We start from the raw sequence: 9,781 nt of genomic DNA, 5'->3' as shown, positions 1-9,781 counted from the left end.
ATGTATGTATGTATGTATGTATGTATGTATGTATGTATGAAGATCGGGCTCCCGTATCTACTGGAACTCACTAGGTAGACCAGCCTGACCTCAAGCTCACAGATCCGCCTACTCCAGGCTCCAGAGAGCTGGGATTAAAGTTGTGTGCCGGGCCTAGAGAGATGGCTCAGTGGTTAAGAGTACTGACTGCTCTTCCAGAGGTCCTGAGTCTGAAGACAGCTACAGCGTACTCATAAACATAAAGAAACAATTCTAAAGTTGTGTGCCACCGGCTCCTGGTCTGTGGTCTGTTTTGATCACTCATCCCAATCATTCTCCTGGGCGGACAAAATGCACAAAAATTAGGAGAATTAAAGGTGTGGGTGTCATCACTCCTGCAGTCTAAGCGCCAGGGATCTGGAGACAGGCCGGTCAGTAGTTCAAGGTCATCTGCAAGAGTCCAAGGCCAGAGAGACCAGCGTGGGCGGCCAGAGCTTTCACTCACATGACCCCTCGCAGCACTTTGGCTTAATAGGAATTTTATTGAGTGTGTGTGATCCGCTAACCAGTTAGTTTATCTCTCTAGCAGTGGCCTATGAAGCGGTTTTACTAGGTTTGTTCTGAAAAAAGGAAACCAAATAGGAACCCAGAAGCCTCGTTGGGTAAAGGTGCTTGTTCCCAAACCTGACGACTACTCAGAAGATGGCGCTCATGACCCCCACCCCAGATAAATAAATGGTTCTTTAAACTTCTATTTAAAAGAAAGTTAAGACTACTTGGGTAAGATAACCCAGAACCAGAAATTAGACAGAAATCTCTGATGACAAGCTTTGCCTCCACGCAGCCTCTTCCAAAATTGACAACTAAATTAGGTGTTCTCTGGGAGAGTACTGCGAACTGTCTCCTGAGGTGCCCAGGCTACCTTACAAGACATTTCATTTAACTTTTGAATTTAAATGACCAAGATCCTGGCCAGGAGTGGTGGCCATACACTCCTTGTAGATCCCAACCTCTGAGAAGCTCAGGCAGCAGGATAGGTGTGCAAGCTCGGTGAGAGTGAGGCTATGCAAGGAGACCTTGCCACAAACAAAATGTAACCATGGGAAAATAAACATCAAAACCTTGCTTCTGTGTGTACCTAGAACCACTTTGGAGGGTGTGTTTAGTTTGAAACCAGGTGAACCTTCTGTTTGTTTTTCCTTCTGTCCCCTCTATGGCTTATCTGCTCTCTTATCCAAAGAACTTCCTCTAATTCACAGACTGCAGTTTGCTGCCTGGCTCACTCCTGGCTTTTCAGATGCGGTGTCTCCTGGAGTGCCCTTTTACTTGCTATCCAAGGATACCCTTGAACCTCTGACCCTTCTGCTTCTACTTCAAGTGCAGGGATTATAGACCTAAATTGCCTTCTCCAGCTTCATTCCAGGTGAGGGACTGAACCGAAGGAGTCTTGCATGCTCGGTAAGCACTATTCCAGCTCTGCATTCCCATCCATGGTTTTGGTTTATGAGATGGGGACTAGTTAGTTATATTGCTGGGCTCAAATTGGCTGCCTTCTGCCTCTGTGTCCTGAGTGGCTGAGATCACACACATCTGGGACACCATGCCTGATTCAATTAAGAATTCAATTCAATCAAGGGGAGCTGGAGAGATGGCTCAGTGGTTAGGACTGTTAAGATTTTTGGGGTTGGGGATTTGGCTCAGTGGTAGAGCGCTTACCTAGGAAGCGCAAGGTCCTGGGTTCAGTCCCCAGCTCCGGAAAAAAAAAAAAAAAAAAAAGAAAACATAAGGGGTTGGGGGTTTAGCTCAGCGGTAGAGCGCTTGCCTAGCAAGCACAAGGCCCTGGGTTCGGGTCCCCAGTTCGGAAAAAAAAAAAAAAAAAAAAAAAAAAAAAAGATTTTGACTGTTCTTTCAAAGATCCTGAGTTCAAATCCCAGCAACCACATGGTGGCTCACAACTACCTGTAATGGGATCTGATGCCCTCTTCTGGTGTGTCTGAAGACAGCTACTTATAGATAATAAATAAAAATAAATCTTAAAAAAAAAAAGTCGGGGGTTGGGGATTTAGCTCAGCGGTAGAGCGCTTGCCTAGGAAGCACAAGGCCCTGGGTTCGGGTCCCCAGCTCAAAAAAAAAAGAACCAAAAAAAAAAAAAAAAAAAGTCCCTCAAGGGACTGGAGAGATAGCTCAGTGGTTAAGAGCACTGACTACTCTTCCAGAGTCATGAGTTCAATTCCCAGCACCACATGGTGGCTCACAACCATCTGTATTTGGATCTAATGCCCTCTTCTGGTGTGTCAGCAACAGCATGCTCATATACATAAAATAAATAAATCTTTTAAAAAAAGACTGTTGAATACTCAATATTCGTTCATCATTCGTTGTGTGTGCATGTGTGAGAAAGAAAGACAGAGAGTGCTTGTGCACACATGGAGAACAGAGGGTAAACCCCAGATATCTTTCTCAGTGGATCTCTACTTAGTCCGTTTTTAAAAAGCTTTTGTTTTGGGGCTGGAGAGATGGCTCAGTGGTTAAGAGCACTGAATGCTCTTCCAGAGTCATGAGTTCAATTCCCAGCACCCACATGGTGGCTCACAACCATCTGTAATGGGATCTGATGCCCTCTTCTGGTGTGTCTGAAGACAGAGACAGTGTACTCACATACAGAAAATAAATAAATCTTTTTAAAAAAAGTTTTTGTTTTGTTTTTGAGACAGGGTCACATTGAGTTACACTGGCCTGGAACTCACAGAGATCCACCTTCCTGTGCCTCCTAAATGCTGGTGCCACCAGGCCTGGCTTTCCCCTTATTTCTATAGTGGTGTGTGTGTGTGTGTGTGTGTGTGTGTGTGTGTGTGTGTGTGTGTGTATCTGGGGCCTCTGGAGACCAGAGAGGTGACCAGAGTTACAGATGATTGTGAGTTGCTGTATCGGCGCCGGGAACTGAATTTGGGTCCTCTGCAAGAGCAGCAAATGTTCTTAACCGCTGAGCCATCTCTCCAGCTACCACCACCCCCATCTTATTTTTTGAGTGAGGATCTCACAGTGAACCTGGACCTAGCAGATTTGGCTAGACTGAACGGACAGCAGCACCTCATCTTGACACTGGAGTTACAGACTCCCAGTTTTTTTTAATGTGGGTGTTGGGGATTTGAACTCAGTTCTTTAAGTTTGTGTGGCCAGAACCTTATGCACTGGACCATCTTTCCAACCCTAATAGGGGTTTCTTAAGTATGCAAAGGCATACACTTGTTTCATGGGAAAATTGTTATTTCTCTGAAGCTTTTAGATCTGTTCAAGAGGAAAATGCCACAGGTTAGAGGATTTCAAATTATTACCCAGAAGTTATTTGCTTCCTCTACAAACCTGTTTCTTTGAGTTAGCTTTTCACATATCCAGTAGTGAGTGTCTACTTCATTGCATTTTTCCCTTTAAATGGGAGCTGACTGGGCAAAGACTTGCCTCTAGAAGTAGCCCCAGGTGCATTTTGATCTTTTGAGGTAGAGACTGAAGGACGAACAGTTCAAAGCTAGCCTCCACTACACAGTGAGCCCCACTTCAAAATTCAGCAACAGAGCAACAGCAGCGAACACTGGCGCCACTGAAACGGCTTAGGGCCGTTCATGTGCTGTTCACATCTGAATCCAGCATCTGCCTGGGTTTGCTCCTGGAAGGAACCCATGTAAAGTGAAAGTGGAGAAACGACTCCAGGAGTGGAGTCCTCTAACTCACACATGTACTCACCGCCCAAAAATAATAGAAATAAATCACCTCGCCCCTCCAACTTCTGATCCACCCTAGAATGGTTCCTAAAGGAAGCATGACCTGCTTTTCCCAGCAGATGGCAGTGTTTCCCCTAGTATTCATTGAAGTTCGCTTTTGCTTGGAGACGGTTGGAAAAGCACGAAAATTATATTCTGTCAGCAAGGATTCTTGAATCTAAATTATATTTGGAAAGTGTCCTAGTTGTTTTTTTTTTTCAGCTTGACATAAGCTGGAGTTATTTGGAGAAAGGGAATCTCGCTTGAGAAAATGCCTCCATCAGAAGAGCCTGCAAGCAAGTGGGTAGGTTAAGGGCTTAATAGTTGATGTGGGAGGGCCCAGCCCACTGCAGGTGAGGCTACCTCTGCACAGGTGATCCTGGGTTGTATAAGGAAGCAGTGTGTGCAAGACAGTAAGTAGTGTTCCCCCCAGCCCCTGCTTCCATAAACTGTGATGAGGGCCTGTAAGCTGAAGTAAACCCTTTCCCGCCTTCCTTGCTTTTGGTAGTGGTGTTTAATCACAGCAATAGAAAGCCAAGATAGTCAAGATTAAAAGATCAGTACCAAGGTGGAGCCTTTAATCCAGCACTTGACAGAGACAACGGGATCTTTGAGTTCAGGGCCAGCCTGGTCTACAGAGTGAGTTCCAAGGCAGCTAGGGTTACACAGAGAAACTGTCTCAAAAACAAAACAAAACAAAACAAAAAATATTGGCAAAACGAGTCCCTGTTTCACAGTCTGGGAGCAAGAGGTAAGAGTGGGTCTGGGGTGTACCTCAGCGTTAGAAGAAGCCCTGGACTTTGGGGCTGGGGAGTTAGCTCAGCGGTAGAGCGCTTGCCTAGCAAGCGCAAGGCCCTGGGTTCGGTCCCCAGCTCCGAAAAAAAAAAAAAAAGCCCTGGATTTGCTTGTCAGACAACAGTTAGTTAGAGCTGGGTGTAGGGGCCTGTGATAGCTGATCTCACTAATCACCTGGGGAGGGAGAGAGAACCTTTGCTGAAGAAGCTGAACGAGTCCGGCTGAACCTCTTAAAAGTCAGTGAATGTGTGTGTGTGTGTGTGTGTGTGTGTGTGTGTGTGTGTGTGTGTGTACCTCATTCCTGGAATGCCTGCATTTGGGCCAGAGAGGCAGGGTCAGGAGTCCAAGATTGATCCCCCAAAGCCATTCTGAGGCCATGCGGGACTATATAAGATCCTGTCTTTAAAGGAAAAAAATAAAGCAAGGTGTTGTGGCACATGCCTGTCATCAGAAAATAGGATAGAATCGAGAGTCAGAAAGCTGGCACAGATGTACACACCTGGGATCCCAGCGTTCTGAAGCTAAGGAAGTTTGGTCTACATGGACATGCACCCATTCATGTAGTTCCCGCGAAGGCCAGAAGAGGGCGCTAGACCCTGTGGAAGTGGAGTTACGGGTGGTGGTTAATGCCTGCCTCAGACATGCTGGTAACCCAAACTCCAATTCCTTGTGGTAGCAACCAGCGCTCCTAGCTGCTGAACCACAGGATGAACATGAGTCAGAGGTCAGTCTGGGCTCTGTAGTGTACTCCTGAAAACAAGGACAGAAAGGCCCTTTGAACACATGCCTTTTCTCAGATCACTATTCCACATCTGCTTTTCTGAGTACCCTGTCTCCCTTTTGCATGTGAAATGTGTGTTGTGTGCATGGTGAGTGCTTGTGTGTATTTGTGGATACACATGCATGCACCATGATGTGTCTGCTTTGATCACTCTCCACCTTACATGTCAAGAAAGGGTCTTTGATTAGTGTGGCTGTCCTGTTCCTCTGGAAATCCCTGTCTCTGCCTCCCAAGTACTGGGATTACCGGCTGGCCGCCTTGTTCATCTTGACTCGGTTTCTTCAGTGCTGGGATTAGAGTTATTCCATGACACCAGCACATTTTTGTTGCTACTATCTGATTGTTTTATACAAGGAATTGTTAAAACTCTTTCAAGTTAATAGTTTTCTTTGTTGTTGCTGTTGCCAGGTTTGACTGAGGATAGAACAGAGGTTCAGGGAAGGCAAGTTTTACCATTGAAGGACAGTCCCTCAGTCAGTGTTTTGGCTCAGTGTCATCCTCATGATCTTACACTTATTGTGATAAGCTATGTGAAGTTACCAGTATCCAATGATATAAACGTGGAAATTTGACCCATACAGTAGTTTGTTTTTTTTTTTTTAAGATTTATTTATTATGTATACAGCGTTGCACCTGCATGTACACGTGCAGGCCAAAAGAGGGCACCAAATCTCATTATAGATGGTTGTGAGCCACCATGTGGTTGCTGGGAATTGAACTCTTGACCTCTGGATGAGCAGACAGTGCTCTTAACCGCTGAGCCATCTCTCCAGCCCCAGTAGTTTCTTTTGAGAGAACCAAGCAGTTGAATTGAGATCATGAATGCCATTGGGGTCAGGCAAGTTACCTGTTTTAGAGACAGCTAGTTCTAGGTAAAACTCATGTCTCAGGTGTGAAGAAAACACATGAATAGAGCTATATAGACAGGCTACTTGTCCAGAGGTCCTGAGTTCAAATCCCAGCAACCACTTGGTGGCTTACAACCATCTGTAATGGGATCTGATGCCCTTTTCTGGTGTGTCTGAAGACAGCGACAGTGTATTCACATACATAAAAAAAGAAAGAAAGGTAGGAAGAGCTATATAGTCAGTACTGTCCATTCTGAGAATGAATAGAATCCAGCCTTAGAGCCTTCCAGGGCCAATGCCTGGAATCCTAGCATTTGGGAGGTAGAAACTCCAGGTCATCCTTAGCTATGTAGTGAGTTCAAGGCCAGCCTGAGACTTTATTTCAAAGAATAGAGTAGGACACCTTTAATCCCAGCATTTGGGAAGCAAAGGCAGGCAGATCTCTGCAATCTAACGTCAGTCTGATCTACATAGAAAATACTGGAAGGCCCTGTCTCAGTGTGAGGGTGGAACTGGAGAGATGGCTCAGCGTTCCTATGCACTTATAGAGGACCCAAGTCCAGTTCCCAGCAGCCACAAGGTAGCTTGTAACTCTGGTTCCAAGTGATCTGACCCCTCTTCACAGGCAAGCAGTGTTTCATGCCCATTGTGTGCACATGTGTATGCTTACGCAAAAACTTCTCCCTCTGGGTCTCTTTCTCTTTGAGACAGTTTTACATAGTACAGGTTACGTCGAAGATGGTAAAGAAAGATGACCTTGAACTCCTGATTCTCCTCTCAAGAGCTAGGAATACAACCGGTGAGTACTACCACACCTGGCTTTAAATGGTGCTGAGGACCAAGCCCAGAGAGTCCTCAGGCTTCTTTTTTCTAGTTCTCCCTACCCTTGCTTTTATATCTCTTTACAAGGAGATAAAGTCAACTTTTTAGATCATTTCATTAGAGAGTACTTGGGGCAGACAAGGCCGTCATTGGAAGGAGATTTTTTTTTTTTAATTGTGGATAGGGTATAGGTGGGTGCCCTTGGCTTTGATAAGGTATCGAGACCTTCACTAGCCCACTGGCCAGCCATCTTACTTTTGAGCACACATGAACTGGCCTGTGTCTGGCTACCGTCCAGCACGCACGTCTGCATTCACCTCTGTTCTCCACCCTGATCCAGAGGGGCCAAGAGTGACATCACAGACATCTTTCATCAGACAGATCAAGCCCATCTCCGAATCCTATACTTGTGATTCTTTTTTTTTTTTTTTAATTCTTTTTTTTTTTTTTTCTTTTTTTCAGAGCTGGGGACCAAACCCAGGGCCTTGCGCTTCCTAGGCAAGGGCTATACCACTGAGCTAAATCCCCAACCCCTATACTTGTGATTCTTAATTAAAATTTTTATTTTTTGGGAAGCTGGGGACCGAACCCAGGGCTCTACCACTGAGCTAAATCCACAACCCCGTATTTTTTTCTTTTTCTTTTCTCTGTTTTGTTTTGAAACAGGATCACAATTGTCCTGCTTCAGCTACCTGAGTAGGGGGAACATTCATGAATGTTGTTACAAACAGTAAAGGAGTGTGTGTGCATGCGCACGCCTGCACGCGCGTGTCTGTCTGTCTGTCTGTGTCTGTGAGGTAGCCTAGGTTGGTCTCACAGTCGTTTTGTAATTGAGACTGTCCTCCAGCTCTGAGCCCTTTGTGTCTGTATCCCCAGGGCTAGGATTCCAAGGCCTGTACAACCACACCCACCTCCGTGTTATGTTCTTCACAAAATGACCTCCAGGCCAGTTTGGGCAACTTTGTGAGACTTTATATTTAAAAAAAGAAAATGTGCTGGAGAGATGATGACTCAGAGGCTAAGAGTGCTTGTTGTTTTTCCAGAGGACCCGAGTATGATTTCCAGCGCCCATACCTGACAGCATACTGCCGCTTGCAACTCCAGCCACACTGATCAACCCTCTCTGCAGGGGATCCAACCCTCTCTTCTAGTTTTGGCAGTCATAAGGAACAAACAAAACCAAACCACAAAAAAACCCCACTTTTTTTGTGGGTTGGTTTTTGTTTGTTTTATTGAGACAGTATCTCTATTTGTAGCCCTGGCAGTCTTGGAACTCACTATGTAGACCAGGCTAGCCTCATCTTTGACCTAGATTTGTCTGCCTCTGCCTCCCAAGAGCTGGGAGTGTGTCTGCTACCACACCCAGTAAGAATGAAGTTTTTGGGGGTTGGGGATTTAGCTCAGCGGTAGAGCACTTGCCTAGTAAGCGCAAGGCCCTGGGTTCAGTCCCCAGCTCCGAAAAAGAAGAAAAAAAAAAAAAAAAAGAAGAATTAAGTTTTTGTTTTTTCAGTGCATGTTCTAGAAAGATCACAGACTTGGTTATACTGAATCAGGTGGGATAAATTCTCCTTTCCTAAAAGTTACCACAAATAATTTCTACTTCCCTCTTCCAAACAACTCTTAGCCTGGGCATAGTGGTACTGCCTACAACCCTGCCTACTTGGAGGGTAATTAGGAATTTGAGTTGGGAGCCAGACTAAGCAACGAGGTGAGATCCCCTCACAAGAAAAAGACCAGCAAAAGAAAACAAACCAGAGAGAACCCTAGTGCTGGGCTCCTGAGAAATAAGAGTTAGAAACTGATTAGATGTAGAAAAATGAGAGCAATATAATGGAGAAACAGGAAGGAGTTTGAGCACACATGCCAGAGAGTTGGAATTCTCTCTCCTCCCATGTACTTCCTGAGCAGAACCCCAGAACCCTGCTCCCTTCCCCATACCCTCTACAAAACTCTGAACCTCCCTTTAAAAATATAAAAATCTACTAGGATGAAGCTCACAGGTAGATGCTTGATGGGTGTTGGATGTGGGTTTGACATCCAGCAACATAAAAATGTGAATGTCTGGGCTGGAGAGATGGCTCAGTGGTTAAGAGCACTGACTGCTCTTCTAGAGGTCCTAAGTTCAAATCCCAGCAACCACATGGTGGCTCACAACCATCTGTAATGAGATCTGATGTCCTCTTCTGGTGTGTCTGAAGACAGCTACAGTGTACTTACATATAATAAATAAATCTTTAAAAAAAAAATGTGAATGTCTTCACCAGAACTGTGCTTTCCAGCAAGCGTTGTTTAAATGCCCTTTGACCTAACCTGTATATCAGTTTGTATATCTGGGTCATTCTGCTTTTGTGGCCCTAAATGTATTGGATAGTTCATGTGTGGACTATAAAAGCTAGTAGCATATCTGGGGGGGGGGGATGACTTTTATGCATCTCAAGACTCAACTGCTGTCTCCCCTCCTTTTTCTGAGACACGTCTGTAGCCCAAGCTGGTCTCAAACTCACCATATAGCTGAAGATAACCTTGAACTAATGATCTTCCTGCTTCTACCTCCCAAGTGCTGAGATTACAGGAGTGTGTCATCATGCCTGTTTTAAACTTTTTTTTTCCATTAAAAATGTGTTTTTTTCGGGGTTGTGGATTTAGTTCAGTGGTAGAGCGCTTGCCTAGCAAGTGCAAGGCCCTAGGTTCAGTCCCAGCTCAAAAAAAAAAAAAAAAAAAAAAAGTGTTTTTTTTTTTTTTTTTTTTTTTTTGTTTTTTTTTGAAGCTCCAGGACCATTTTATCAGAATTTGAGAGG

The sequence above is a fragment of the Rattus rattus genome, chromosome 1, assembly GCF_011064425.1.
Source record: "Rattus rattus isolate New Zealand chromosome 1, Rrattus_CSIRO_v1, whole genome shotgun sequence".
NCBI lineage: Eukaryota > Metazoa > Chordata > Mammalia > Rodentia > Muridae > Rattus > Rattus rattus.
Note: the sequence above shows the minus strand (reverse complement) of the source record.